Consider the following 14252-nt stretch of genomic DNA (forward strand, 5'->3'; position numbering starts at 1 on the left):
TCTGCCTGCCACTCCCCCTGCTTGTGCTCTCTCTCTCTCCCTGACAAATAAATAAAGAAAATCTTTTTTAAAAAATCAGGATGACTATTATTTAAAAAACCCAGAAAATAACAAGTATTGGTGAGGATGTAGAGAAATTGGGAACTTTGTGCTGTTGGTGGGAATGTACATTGGTGCGACCACTATGGACAAGGGGATGGTGGGTCCCGAAGGACACTAAACAGAAAATCACCACATGATCTGAGAACTCCACTTCTGGGTAAGTACCCCAAAGAACTGAAAGTGGGGACCTGTGTTCATAGAACCATTATTCACAATAGCCAAAATGTGGAAGTAACAAATTCATCACCAGACGAACAGATAAATGAAATGTGATGTGTCCATGCAATGGAATATTCTTCCCCGCAAAGAGGGAGAAAATTCTGACCCATGCTACAGTATGGATGAACCTTGAAGACATTTGCTAAGAGAAATAAGCCAGTCACAATAAAACAGATACTATATGATTTCGCTCATGTGAGAGATCTAGAGTAATGAAATTCATAAAGACAGAGAGTAGAATGGTGGTTGCCAGGGCCTGGGGACAGGTGAAAATGGGCAGTTGTTGTTTACTGAGTATGGAGTTTTAGCTTGGGAAGAAATAAATGAGAACCGAAAGGAATACATCAGAACAATTTATTGGAAAAGACCAAACTTTCCCTCTGTTCTTTGTCACAAATCAACTGTTTTTATTTGTTTGGGTCTGTTTGGGGGGGGGGTGGTTTCCTAGTCTGTTCCATTGGCCTATTTGTCCATCTGGTGCCCATGACATATTGTAGTAATTACCATCACTCTACTGTCTTGTTATCCAGGAGGGCTTCCTGAGTCTTATTTTTCAGAACTAGCTTGTCAGCTTCCACCAAAAAACCCCAACCAAACAAGTAAACAAACATGCCCTGCGGGAAGTTTGATGGGAAATACATTAATCGGTAGGTCAGTTTGGAGAGAATGAACATCTTTACAGTGTTGAAGTTTCGGTCCATGACTATGATATAATCTTCATTTACTTAAGTTTTCTTTAGTGGCTCTTAGTAACATTATATAGTTTCCTATGAGTGTGGCAAAGTAGCAATCCCTTTAACCTTTAAGGAGTCTGGGAAAGCTTAGGGCAGATGGTCCTAGATGAGTCACTCCAGCCTTGAAGAGCCTCATCTGTTTACCCTCGTGAACTAGACAACTGTTAATTTTTGTGTGACATGGTGGGGAAAGTATTGGGAAGCACTGGAGTTTTCTGTTTTCTGATCAGAACTAGACAACTGTTAATTTTTGTGTGACATGGTGGGGAAAGTATTGGGAAGCACTGGGAGGTCTTTGTAGTTTTCTGTTTGTTTCTGATCAGTTGCACAAAATGCTGTGTCTTGTGCCAGCAGGAATGCCGTCCATAATGCCCCCAAACATCCTGAACTCCTGACTGGCCCAGGGCGTACTCCTAGCCTGTTTATTTGCATGAGCTCGTCTGTACAATGTGTGCCCATAAATCAGGAGAGCATGACTTGCAGAAACAATAGTAATAATGGTATTATGTGCTGCGCATTTACCAGGTTCTAGGAGATCAACAAATGTCTTTTCACTTAAGCCTTCTAAAAACCCTATGAGGTTGTTAATATTACTGATATTTACAGAAGAAAAGCTGGAGCTTTGAGAAGCAAAGTAACTGCTAAGTGGCAGAGCCATTTCTGGAAACATGGAAGACTGATAACCTGAAAATCCTCCCTCTACAAAGGCCATAGAAATGCTGGGTCAAAATATATCAAACACTTTTTCAATAGATAGTTAAGCTTGCAAGAAAGGAAAGAAATTTCTAAGGTCTGGAAGTGAAGAGAAAGCTGAAAAAACAGCAAGCAAGCAGTTTGTTCTCATAGGGTCCCTTTGGGATAGGAGATAAGACTGAGGAACTGGGACCCTGGATAGAGCTGAGACCCCAAAAGTCCACCTTCTTAGTGAAAGGGCCAGACTAAAACCAAGCTGGAAAAATGAAATGCATATTTTCACTCCTTTGCTCAATTTCACTTTTTAAAAAGCTTGCTATAATTTAGGCTCCTATTCCAGGCACTTGGGATGCAGTGACAAATATAATCTTGCCCCTGGGGAATTTATATTGTGGTGGGGGAGGGACATAAAATAATTAATAAACATAATATAAAAGTATGATGAAGAGGGATCTATTTATGGAAAACACAGAATAGGGAAGAACTGATCAGGGATAGCAAGGAAACCATTTATCTTGGCCTGGACTCTGTGAAGAAAAAAGAATTTTCTCCTGTGAGTTCCCAAACACAGATTTGCCTTTAGAAAGGGCTTGAGTAGAGATACCTGGGTGGCTCAGTGGGTTAAGAGGCTTCCTTTGGATAAGGTCATGATCTCAGAACCCTGGGATCAAGTCCCACATTGAGCTCGTTGCTTGGCGGGGAACCTGCTTCTCCCTCTGGCTGTGCGCTTGTCAACACTCTCTCTCTTTCTCTGACAAATAAAATCTTTAAAAACAAACAAAGAGTCATAGGGTAGTTCTATTTTCAACATTTTGAGGAACCTCCATGCTGTTTTCCAGAGGGGTTGCACCAGCTTGCATTCCCACCAACAGTGTAGGAGGGTTCCCCTTTCTCCGCATCCTCGCCAGCATCTGTCATTTCCTGACTTGTTAATTTTAGCCATTCTGACTGGTGTGAGGTGATATCTCATGGTGGTTTTGATTTGTATTTCCCTGATGCCGAGTGATATGGAGCACTTTTTCATGTGTCTGTTGGCCATCTGGATGTCTTCTTTGCAGAAATGTCTGTTCATGTCCTCTGCCCATTTCTTGATTGGATTATTTGTTCTTTGGGTATTGAGTTTGCTAAGTTCTTTATAGATTTTGGACACTAGCCCTTTATCTGATATGTCATTTGCAAATATCTTCTCCCATTCTGTCAGTTGTCTTTTGGTTTTGTTCACTGTTTCCTTTGCTGTGCAAAAGCTTTTGATCTTGATAAAATCCCAAAAGTTCATTTTTGCCCTTGCTTCCCTTGCCTTTGGTGATGTTCCTAGGAAGATGTTGCTGCGGCTGACGTCGAAGAGGTTGCTGCCTGTGTTCTCCTCAAGGATTTTGATGGATTCCTTTCTCACATTGAGATCCTTCATCCATTTTGAGTCTATTTTCGTGTGTGGTGTAAGGAAATGATCCAATTTCATTTTTCTGCATGTGGCTGTCCAATTTTCCCAACACCATTTATTGAAGAGGCTGTCTTTGTTCCATTGGACATTCTTTCCTGCTTTGTCGAAGATGAGTTGACCATAGAGTTGAGGGTCCATTTCTGGGCTCTCTATTCTGTTCCATTGATCTATGTGTCTGTTTTTGTGCCAGTACCATGCTGTCTTGATGATGACAGCTTTGTAATAGAGCTTGAAGTCCGGAATTGTGATGCCACCTACTTTGGCTTTCTTTTTCAATATTCCTTTGGCTATTCGAGGTCTTTTCTGGTTCCATATAAATTTTAGGATTATTTGTTCCATTTCTTTGAAAAAAATGGATGGTACTTTGATAGGACTACTGCTGGGTATTTACCCTAAAGATACAAACATAGTGATCCGAAGGGGCACGTGCACCCGAATGTTTATAGCAGCAATGTCTACAATAGCCAAACTATGGAAAGAACCTAGATGTCCATCTACAGACGAATGGATAAAGAAGATGTGGTATATATACACAATGGAATACTATGCAGCCATCAAAAGAAATGAAATCTTGCCATTTGCGACGACGTGGATGGAACTAGAGGGTATCATGCTTAGCGAAATAAGTCAATCGGAGAAAGACAACTATCATATGATCTCCCTGATATGAGGGATAGGAGATGCAACATGGGGGGTCGAGGGGGTAGGAGAAGAGTAAATGAAACAAGATGGGATTGGGAGGGAGACAAACCATAAGTGACTCTTAATCTCACAAAACAAACTGAGGGTTGATGGGGGGAGGGGGTTGGGAGAGGGGGTGGGGTTATGGATATCGGGGAGGGTATGTGCTATGGTGAGTGTTGTGAAGTGTGTAAACCTGGCGATTCGCAGACCTGTACCCCTGGGGATAAAAATATATGTTTATAAAGCTGTAAAAAAAAAAAAAAAAGAAAGAAAGGATGAATCCCCATGTTTTGTAGCAACATGGACGGGACTGGAAGAGATTATGCTGAGTGAAATAAGTCAAGCAGAGAGAGTCAATTATCATATGGTTTCACTTATTTGTGGAGCATAACAAATAGCATGGAGGACAAAGGGAGACGGAGAGGAGAAGGGAGTTGAGGGAAATTGGAAGGGGAGGTGAACCATGAGAGACTATGGACTCTGAAAAACGATCTGAGAATTTTGAAGGGGTGGGGGGTGGGAGGTTGGGGGCACCAGGTGGTGGGTATTGTAGAGGGCACGGATTGCATGGAGCACTGGGTGTGGTGCAAAAATAATGAATACTGTTATGCTGAAAAAAAATAAAAAATTAAAAAAAAATAAAAAATAAATAAATAACAAAAAAAAAAAAAAAACAACAAAGAAAAGAAGGGGCTTGGGTTGGGGGGCCTGGATGGCTTAGTTGGTTAATCATCTGGCTCTAGATTTTGGCTCAAGTCACGATCTTAGGGTAGTGAGATCGAGCCTTGCGTTGGGCTCTGTGCTGGGCATGGAGCTTGCTTAAGATCCTCTCTCTTCCTCTCCCTCTCCCCTCCCCGACTCAAAAAAAAAAAAAAAAAAAAAGAAGGGGTTGGGGTTGTAATTGATGTGAATTGTTTGCATGATCTAGAAACACTAAGGCAAGTAACTAACACAAATTGGCCCTGTTGTCAGTGCCTTTCTTCATCATTCTAGGGGGATAGTGGGGGGCTGCCTCACAGAAACAAAGCAGACCCTCCACCCAGGCTGCCAAGAGTTCCTGCAGATAAAGCCCAAACTTGAGCTCACAATAAAAAAAAAAACACAAACCCATCCAAACTATTAATGGTAGAGTTAGGATTCAGTGCAACATCTGTTTGATGCCGGAGCCCATGCTCATGACCCTCAGCCATGCGGCCTTCCACACACACACACCAGGGCTTACAGCACACACCTTCCTGGCTCAGCTATCTTAGATCCGTGGTGTTCAGCGTCTAACTGATAGACAGCCATCCACCTCTGCTTGAATACCCCTAGGGAGGAGAGCACATTCCTTCCTGGGTGGCTGGGGGCCTTTTTGTACAAGGTGCCACAACGCCCAGACAGGCTCCTCAGTTCTTCTGCACCAAATGATCCCGGCTAGAATAACTGACCAGGTGAGTTTCGGCTTTTCTTATCTGTGAAATAGAGATATTGGCCTGAAGCATTGTGCCCTTTTAAGCAGAATAATGGATATAAAGTCTTACCAGGTACATAATAGATAATGCTATTTGCTCTTCTCATTAATGTCTAGGTCTAAGCAATCAATAAGACCAATTCTGCTTTGTATTAATCAGATCAGATCCATTCATAGGCAGGAGAGCTTTTAAAACTCAAGCTCTAGGAGCCCCTGGGTGGCTCAGTCATTAAGCGCCTGCCTTCGGCTCAGGTCATGATCCCAGAGTCCTGGGATCGAGCCCTGCGCCAGTCTCTCTGCTCAGCGGGAAGCCTGCTTCTCCCTCTTCCACTCCCCTGTTTGTGTTCCCTCTCTCACTGTCTCTCTCTCTGTCAAATAAATAAATAAAAACTTCAAAAAAAGTAAATAAAACTCAAGTTTTAGTGAAGTTAAACCTCATTTCGTTCAACATTCCACTGAGAAACTCTTTAGTCACTTAAAAAAGATGCTTGTTTCTTTCTTTTTTTTTTTAAAGATTTTATTTATTTATTTGTCAGAGAGAGAGAGGGAGAGAGCGAGCACAGGCAGACAGAGTGGCAGGCAGAGGCAGAGGGAGAAGCAGGCTCCCTGCTGAGCAAGGAGCCCGATGTGGGACTCGATCCCAGGACGCTGGGATCATGACCTGAGCCGAAGGCAGCTGCTTAACCAACTGAGCCACCCAGGCGTCCCAAGATGCTTGTTTCTATTTGATTTTGAACCAATCCTTTCTCTGCATTTCTTCCTTTTATAAGATTTTATTATTTATTTATTTATTTATTTATTTATTTATTTATTTATTTATTTATTTAGAGTTCTAGCAGCGGGGAGGGGCAGAGGGAGAGGGAGAGAGAGAATTCAAGCAGACTCTGTGTGGAGCTCAACGTGGGACTTGATCTCAAGACCCTGAGATCAGGACCTGAACTGAAATCAAGAGCCTGATGCTAAACGGACTGAGCCCCTCAGGCGCCCTGCTTTCTCTGCATTTTGATGTCTTTTCTGTTTGCAGTCTCAAAGATTTTGACTATTTCCCTTTCTGCGCTGGGATGGAGGGCCAGTCTGAGACGTCTCCTGATGAGTATATACTCCACTGGGAAGGCTGTTTTCATTTTATTTCTGTCACCCAACTTTTTAAATTTTACAAGTGTCAAGAATAAATATTACTGATGTAGGCTTCTTAGCAATTAAGGTATCTTTTATATACAGTGTGATTCACCCTTTTACGTTTATAGATTGATGAAATTTGGTAATTTTAGACAATAGAATAACCACCCCCATATTCAAGATAGAGAACAAGATCTAGAACAATTCCCTCACCTTAAAGTTCCCCCTTTAGACCTTTGATTTTAAGAGGCAAATTGGGGACACCTGGGGAGAAGCCATGAAGTCATGGCCTCCGCAGATCGCCTTAGGGAATAAGGGGCATTCATTTTATCCCTGAGAAAAGAAGGCTTATGGAGGATATAACAACCTTCAAATATCTGAAGGGCTGCTATGTAGAGTAGAGTAGACCTAGAGTAACTGTGGAGGGAAATATTAGGATTTATGGACAGAAGCGAGAGAACTTTTGACTCAATATTTAAAAAAAAAAACTCTAAAAACAATATAATTACAATTATTTACAGATGATGAAGGTTAAGTGAGACTCCAAGTCAGAAATAAATTACTCTAGGAGCACCTTGGTGGCTCAGTGGGTTAAAGCCTCTGCTTTCAGCTCAGGTTATGGTCCCAGAGTCCTGGGATTGAGCCTTGCATTGGGCTCTCTGCTCAGCAAGGAGCCTACTTCCTCCTCTCTCTCTCTGCCTGCCTCTCTGCCTATTTGTGATCTCTGTCAAATAAATAAATAAAATCTTAAAAAAAAAGAAAAAAAAAGAAAAGAAAAATTACTCTAGAGAGTAAAGCCCCAAAATGGCAGAGTCAGCATTTGACCACAGGTATTCTGATCTTCAATCAAGATTTTTCCCTTCTCCATGGCCATTTAGGAAGAGACACAGGAGGCCCCGGGGGCAGGGCAATCCAGATGGACACGATCTGATTTGAGTTAGCTGCTCAGATGTTTGTCATTTTTGACCATTTACCCTCTGGCTTGGGCCAAGCCTTTCTCGGGAAAACCTAAGGCCCATCCACGGTCAGTAGCCCTTTAGGCATGGGTGGAGGAGGGGGTCTCCCATCCACAGACTGGGGTTAGCTTCGCCTTACTGCCTGGAGCACTTTCTCCCCGTGATTTATGCAGTGTAGGCTGCGGATCCAGGTCAGTCAGGAGCCTGGCTCTGGGTCTGCCTGTGTGGGTGCTGCTGGTAGGGCTGAGCTGCTGCTCTGGGCGCCTGGGGCCCTTCCCCACTGCCCAGGCGGTCATCAGCCTTCCACCTTCCCCCGCTGGGCTTGCCTGAGAGGGAAGTGGATGGAAGGGGAAGGCAATTTTCAGAATAGAGACCGAGCATCCTCAGGTGAGAAAAGGGAGGGAGGAGAGAGCGGGTAAGAGGAGGGGAGTCTGGGAAATAAGAGCAAGAGTTTTGAGTGTAGGTAAAAACTCCCAGGGGGTGGAGGAGGGCGCCTGAGGGGTTTTGCTCCATTTACTGTGGCTTGTCTGCCTCAGGCCTTCTACTAGGTAGGGGTTCTCAGAGGTTCCTGCTCCCCAGGGAGGCCTCCGTGCTCGAGGGTGCTCTGGTGGTGGCCCACAGCGCTCCCACAACCCTGGGATGGGGCACGGTGGAGGGTCCTAATTCACTGAGTATTGCTTGGTGTGACCAAGGCATTTGCCAAGGGAGAGAAATGAGGAAAGCAGAGGAACCTCCTCCCCCAATGCCCCTTCTCCCCGCCCCCCCTCTTTGGGAGGGGCAGACGAGCAGCAGCATCCCCTCAGGGCTTAGGTGGGCGGTGGCACTGGGCTTGCTGTGGGTTGTCTCAGGTTTGAGCTGCTCAGGGCCCACCAGCTAGCGGGAAGCAGGACAGAGGTCACTTGAACTCAGACCACAGGTCCCTGTTAAATACATCAGCTTTTAAATCAATCTTTGTTCAAAGTCCAGTGAGTTCCAAGACTAGAGCTCACCAGCAGAGAGAGAATTCCCCGGTGAACGGACCAGCTTTTCTTCTTTCCAGATTCAGGTAAGAGCTGACTCTGGTTGTCCTGACTGAGGGCACCAGCTGCCTGGGCTTGAACCGCCTTCTTTCTTTTCCTTTTTCCTCTTCCAAGCAGTGGCTGGCTATCCAGGGCAGAAGGGAGGCCTGTGGGGAAGGAGCCAGGGGCCTTTTATGGTGGTGGTGGTGGTGGTGGGGGCAATTGTTCACACTCTGAGGTTCTTTCTGCTCACGATGCCTGACCCTCACAGGTTAGGGTCTGTTTCACAAAGGAATTGGTAAACTGATCCTCAGAAAAAGCTTTCCCATGGTTGCCTAGGGGGTTGGCGTGCAGCCCAAAGGGAGCATGACAACAGACCTCACAAGTCACCAGGGGGATACTCCTCTGACCTCCCCACTAGGCAAGGGCTTTGTGTATTACAGATTTTCTTCTGGAAGCATCCCTTTAAGGGTAAAACCTAACTTAACTTTCCCACCCAATAAAAACAGGCATCTCCTCTTTTCATCACATAACACTAAAAAATGAGAAAAAACCAGTGAGTTTCTAGGTGGCTGAGTTTTCAAGCAACCTCCCCAGGCTCTACCTTTTGAAGTTTATAATTCTTTGGGTCTTGTGTGGGTCTGAAAATCTTTGTTTCTTTAACATTCCAGGCGGTTCTGGTGTGTGGCCAGGTTTGGGAACCACTGGTCTCTTCCTAAAAGGAAGAGACTAAGGGACTTAAAGGTGACTTTATATAAGGGTTTTCCAGTGGAGGAGACCCTTGGTCCGGGCTGGTTCCTTCCTCCTCAGCTGTCCCTGCAGCATTGTTCAATGTGCTTGCTCTCAGTCCTATATCCAGAAGTCCTAGGAGTGCGGGTGTCTAGTCACCTGTAGTCACATGTTCTTTCCTGCAGCAAATAACTCAGGGACTTTGAGTTTGTGTGTTATGACTAAGTAAATTGTTCTTATCTTTAACTCTTTTGTATGTTCTCTGCACCATAAACTATGAAGTAGCTAGTAATGATGTCTTGTGTTTGTAGACTGCTGCTTCTCCTCCAGGGGAAAGGACACGGGACTGGGACACAAAGAGCCCGTGCTGTTGTTTGGTTGGTGGTGACAGTCCGTTAGACAAGACAGCTGGACCTTCAGTTTCACCATCTATCAGTGACAGCCTCGCTTTCCCCAGGGCTGTACTGAATATAAAATTATAAATGAGACATGTTTGAGGGGATTAAAAGCACAAATGTAAGGTGTGTACATTTCCAGTGTGAGTACCAAAGGCTCTGTGGGAGGAAACAGGCTTGTGGTCAGTGAAGGCACCTTGTCTTGGTGCTTTCATCTCAACAAGCCTCTCTGGACTCCCCTATAAATCGGGAGTTGGGTCTAGATCACGGCCAATGTCCTCTTCAGCCCACCAAGTCAAGGCGGAGCCCTAAGTATGAGGACTTCATTATCCTGCAGCTCAGAAGGCTGGCTCCTTCTCGTCGTCTGGGTTTGAATCGAAATGCTACCTTCCCAGGAAGGGCTTTCCAAGCCAGCCTCCCCCTCAGTCCCACCACCACATCTCCTTGTTCATAGCCTTTGTCACCAGAGGTTCTCTCGTTTACTTTCTACTGGTCACCCTTGCCAGACGTCAGGCTTCAGGAGAGCCGAGATCTCGTCTTCTGTGTTACTGCTCTAATCCCAGCTCTTAGGAAGGCACCTGGCGTAGAGCAGATGCTTAGCTCTTCAGCTAAATGGGTTGCAGGTTAGTGTGGCAGGGAAGGGGCTGCAAGAATGGAATCAGGGTGTTTTGAGAAACCGCTCTCCAGGAGAGGGTGCTTAAGCGCTCTGATACTCTCCGGGCATCTGAGGGCCTGGCTTTGATCATGTAGGGATGCACCTCTTTGGCCACAGCCTGGTTAAATGATTTTCATATTTGTTGCATATGAGCATAGCAAGTTCAACTTAGACATGTTTCCTCAAGATCGCGGCAACTCCTCTCCTTGGCATTTCATGAGGGGCTGCCTCACGATTTCTTACTCTCGTTGGCTAAGTGATGAAGAGCATGGATGCTGGAAAGCTGCATTGCAAGCAGACATATTCTTCTTTTCTGAGATTCTGTGTCCTCCTCCGTCAGACAGGCACAACCACCTCGTTGTGGTGTCTGGAGGATTAGGTGGGAGAATGTACCTTGGAGGGTCTCATATACTGTGCTACTGTTATGATGATTTTTTAAAAAAATTTATTCACTTGAGAGAGAGCACAAGTGGCAGGGGGCTGGGGCAGTGGCAGGGGGAGAGGGAGAAGCAGACTCCCTGCTGAGCGGGGATCCTGACCTGGGGCTCGATCGTAGGACCTAGAGATCATGACCTGAGCTGAAGGCAGATGCTTAACCATCTGAGCCAGCCAGGCGCCCCTGTTTGATGGTCTTCAGACAACTCTGTGATGGGCATAGCCCCAGAGAAGGAAGGAGCCCAGGTAGCGGCAAGGAGTTTTGATAAATAGGAACAATAGCCTCTAGGCAGCTTAAGGGTAGCTCTGCAGGGTTTGCTCTTGGTCTGAGGTGGCCTCCAGCTTCTGAGGCTCTAAACCTCAAGCAACACGAACACTGGAGATCTCCTGTAAGACTGAGCCTAACGTGCTTCCCAGGCTCACCTGAACTGCTTCTTCCTTTCGACATACACTTTTCCTCCTGGCTTTTTGGACCATTCACTCTTCCTTTTACCTGGGCTGCCTTCCTCCTTCCAGTCTAACTACTTGTGTCCCCTAACACAGCAGATACCTCAGGGGTGGGAGGCTGGGGAGATGGTGAAAGGAGCCTAGACTCAAGTGGGTTTGAATCCAGGCTCTGAGGCTTATCCAAATAGCCATGGGAAACCAACTTAACTCTTCAGAGTCTTTTTTTAAATTTATTTTTTTTTTACTTGTGGCATGGACCATTAGGATTTTTTTTTCTTTCTTTTTTCTTTTTATCCCCCTTTTTTTCCTTTTTCCCACTTTTATATATTTATTTAATTTATTTTCTGTGTGGACCATTAGGATTAAATGTGAACCATAATAGGTACCTAGGCTGGTGCTTGGTGCTTAGTAGGACCTCAATAAACACATTTAACAATAGCAAGACATTTTCTTTTAGATATTACTGTACCCATGCCATTTTTGGGTAATTGTGTTTCTAACTTTCCCCACTGCACTCCTGGGCTCTGTGAGGGCAGGACAGTGTCTAATTTGATTAGGGACTTGGGATCTGTCTGCCCCATGGTACGAACCAAATATACCTTGTCAATTGTATAAATGATACTTAAAATTCAGACAACAGAGTGATGCCCTCAGACTGTGGTGCTCAGGAAAGGATTTGTGTTTAACTTAAAATTGACCTGAGCCTTGAAAACAGGTAGGTTTTAGTTCATTCACTTGGAAAGAATGTTTACTTAGGAGATACTATGTATAACTAATCAGAGTGGGGAAGGTACTCCAGGCATGAGCAAAGGGCAGGCTGGGTGTGGGTGGTCTTGCGCAGGCCAGCTGGGTGTCTGCTGAGGCGCTTAGAGGAATGAGGTAGGGCAGGATTATGCCCGAGCAAGGAGTCTGGATTCTGCTTCTTGAATGATTCTTTTGTTTTTATTTATTTTTATTTATTTTTTATTTTTATTTTTTTAGAGAGCAAGAGAGCAGGGGAGGGATAGAAGGAAAGAGAGAATCTTAAGCGGAGCACGGAGCCTGACATGGGGTTAGATCTCACAACTCTGAGATCATAACCAGAGCCAAAATCAAGAGTCAGATGGTTAACTGACTGAGCCACTCAGGTGCCCCTTGAATGATTCTTTTAGAACCTGATAGGATGATGGCAAGATCTGAAGGCAGTAGGTGGGAGAGCCTGGGGGCAGGAGGACTGTGGAACACATGAAAACAATGAGGGGGTAGAAATTCAAGGTCAAGAGGTCTTGTAGAACAAGACGCCAGTTTGAGGGATAGCCGCTGTTCCAACCAACCCTCAGGGTGATTTGGCTATTCTCAGGTTTTACCAGCTTTACCAGCGGCAAAAGTTATCCTCTGTGAGGGCGTCTTTGTTCCCACATAATGTTGACTCTGTCCTTCTCCCAGCTTGCAGAACTCTTAGATGAGCAAGTCAAGTGTGAAAGACCTTGACCTCCAGCCCAGAGTCCTGCCATGTAGGACAAAGTGTCATTCATGATGCCTGGGGACTGGGGGTAATATTTGGTACCAGCTGGCCACATGAACTTTGAGATAAGCAGATTCATTCCTTATCATAAATGAGGAGTAAGAATGAATTCCCTGGGCCTGGAGTCACTCTTTTCCACATAATGCTCAGTGGAATGCATTTCATTAATTTCCCACATTTGAAATTTCTTGCTGGCTAAGACCAAATGGTAACTGTGACAATGGGAAAGTAAAGTTAGCAAATACATATCTTAGGGTCCTGCTTATCTTTCTGTTTTTGACACTAATTCTTTAAAGTGAAGACACTTGAGTGTTTGAACTTCCACAGGTCTTGCTTTTCTGAGGAGGAACCCAGGTGGTCCCAAGTGAATTATCTGCAGTGAAGACCTAGAACCTGCTCTGGGTGAAATGTTTTTGAAGAAAGATGAAATCTTTATCTCTTTCTTGCTGGGGATATCTGTCAATTCCAGCTGGGACACGATAGGATTCCTCTTATGCCGTTGGAAGAAACTGCGTGTCTGAGGCTCTGAGGCTGCCCTTGAAGGAAGGCAGACATGCCAGGGCAGGAGGCGGCCTTGGTCAGGGCCGATGGCTGTCGGGGATTCTTGGCCTGTCCCTGTGCTGACTTACTATCTCATAGTCTCCACCAATGGCATTTTTCTGATAGAACTCTAGTGTTTTGTCTGTCTCACTCATGACACATGCACACCAGGGAGGGAGGGACAGTGTTCTCCATGAGGACACAATGTGCCCAGATGCTTGGTCAAGGTTCCTGGGAATGTTGCCTTCTCACTGAAGTTCCAAGGGTTTTATAGACCAGCAAGGAGTTCAGTGCAAAGCGAATACCATCGGGGTTGAATGTTACCCTGGGCTCCCACCCTCTCTTCCCTTCATGCCTTGATGAAACAGAAGCGATTTCTCTGTGGTATATCCTAGTCCTACAAACAGCCATCCACAGTCACAATTACTAGGGTTAAACATTATTCACCTGCTGCGTGGCTCAGTGATTGCTATGTAGTTTTCCATGGCTCTGGTGTTGGTAACATAAGTGCCTCTTGAGGAGAGACTGTTTTCTTTGTGGTCTGGTACTCCCTACACCACAGGTTCCAAGTATTAGACAAGATAGCACTGGTTCCATCGTGACTAGTGGCTGCAGGCACCATGTTTGTAGACCAATCCTGCTGCATCCTAGCCAGAAGAGCCCACCCCTTCCTTCCTGGGTGAAGTCCTTGCACCAGGCTGTGTGTCACAGCTGACAGTACTCTTCTGTTTTTCTGCTTCCAAACAGAATGCATTTCTCTCCTGCCCTTTCTTGAATCTTTTGGAAATTCAGAGATGTGGCCTGGCGGGTGAGCCTGCTCACTAGTTACTGCTTGGCTGCCGTGGTCCCTACCTGGAGAAGCTTTCCGGGTACAAGGTCCCGCTTCCCTCACACACCTTCTCCACCCTTGTCTGTTCCTTTGTGCCTGTGCTGGTTACCTCGTGTGCACACCTGTTGGAGCTCGTCTGCTTCCGGCAGCGCCCCCCACCACCACTTGGTCTGGAAGTTTTATAAAGCTGCCCAGAAACTTATGCTTCTTTGATATATGGTATTTGGTTCTATTTTTGTAATTCCCTGGCTTTCGGACTTACGTGCCCCTTCTGGGGTTGGTCGGAGAAATTGGAGTTCGTTACATGAGTTTTAATTCC

General features: G+C 45.3%; 1 protein-coding gene across 1 annotated transcript in view; it reads left to right on the plus strand.

Moving 5' to 3' along the window:
• Positions 1-8309: 8309 nt before the first annotated feature.
• The window catches only part of PDZK1 (PDZ domain containing 1), a 36525-nt gene continuing 30582 nt past the window's right edge, over positions 8310-14252 (plus strand). The window contains exon 1 of the mRNA XM_047725432.1: positions 8310-8446. The gene's annotated coding sequence lies outside the window, so the exon portion shown is untranslated. The remainder of the gene's footprint in view (positions 8447-14252) is intronic.

Source organism: Lutra lutra, chromosome 4 (genome assembly GCF_902655055.1).
Source record: "Lutra lutra chromosome 4, mLutLut1.2, whole genome shotgun sequence".
In the NCBI taxonomy this organism is placed as follows: Eukaryota; Metazoa; Chordata; class Mammalia; order Carnivora; family Mustelidae; genus Lutra; species Lutra lutra.